Raw genomic sequence first — 1119 nt, forward strand, 5'->3', positions numbered from 1 at the left:
CAGAAAGTAAAATTGCAGATAAGAGGGGACCAATGCATTTGCAAGTGTAAACGATGTGATCTTAATGCCATGGTTTCTAGAGTAGCTTGGAGAGTCTAAGTCCCCCTACCCCCCGCAACCCAAGGCAAGGAGAACTTTGTAAAATACTTGGTTGAACTTCCACTGCATTCCACTGTAATCAAACAGTATCTTCAGCAATCGTGCACCTTCATGGTGAATCTGAGGGCCAGGAAAGCTTGACTTTCCACGAAGAGACTGGATTAGTATCCTTTGCCCATGTGTGATGTTACCTTCCTGTCGATCACTATCATCCTTGTGACAGTTGTGCAGTAGGATCTGGCAAACAGTTGGAAAGATGGCTTGGTGCCTATTCTGGGGTGTCTTGAATTCAGCTGAGGCATGGATCTTATTTGACAGGCAGTGGAGAACTACTGAGGACTTCTGGTCAGAGAAGTTGGTGGAACAGGAAGCACCAAAAATCCATCTAATCACCTAGAGAGCATTGTACTAGCAGAACTGTCTAAAGTGACTATTTTGGAACTCTGGGATCAATTTGAATACTTGCAGCTTCCAAAGGAAAGGTTGGTTGGTAAATTGTGGCTAATAGTGGTTGATTTCAGCTTTTATTGGATACCCACCCATAAGAACCATGGCAGGCAGCCATGACATGTTTCTGACATGGGTTGCTGAAGCCAGAGTGGGAAATTAGGACTTTGTTCTCCAGATATTGGGGTTCTGTGTTACAATTGCTGCTAGCTGCTTCTTATCAATGAGGTGTAGCCATGGAGGCTGGCTGCCATTGGTTCACCTCCATTGGCTGAAGCAGTCTCTAGGGCATTAAAACATTAAAAGGAGCTGCACCTTTGGCTTTTTTGTTTTCCTTTCTTTTTTCTTTTTTTTTAGATGGAGTCTCACTCTGTTGCTTAGGCTGGAGTGCAGTGGTGAGACCTCGGCTCATTGCAACCTCCACCTCCTGAGTTCAAGCGATTCTCATGCCTCAGCCTCCCAGTAGCTGGGACTATAGGCATGTACCACTATGCCCGGCTAATTTTTTGTGTTTTTAGTAGAGATGGGGTTTCACCGTGTTAGCCAGGATGGTCTTGATCTCCTGACCTCATG

The sequence above is a fragment of the Colobus angolensis genome, unplaced genomic scaffold (genome assembly GCF_000951035.1).
Source record: "Colobus angolensis palliatus isolate OR3802 unplaced genomic scaffold, Cang.pa_1.0 Scaffold311, whole genome shotgun sequence".
Taxonomy (NCBI): Eukaryota; Metazoa; Chordata; class Mammalia; order Primates; family Cercopithecidae; genus Colobus; species Colobus angolensis.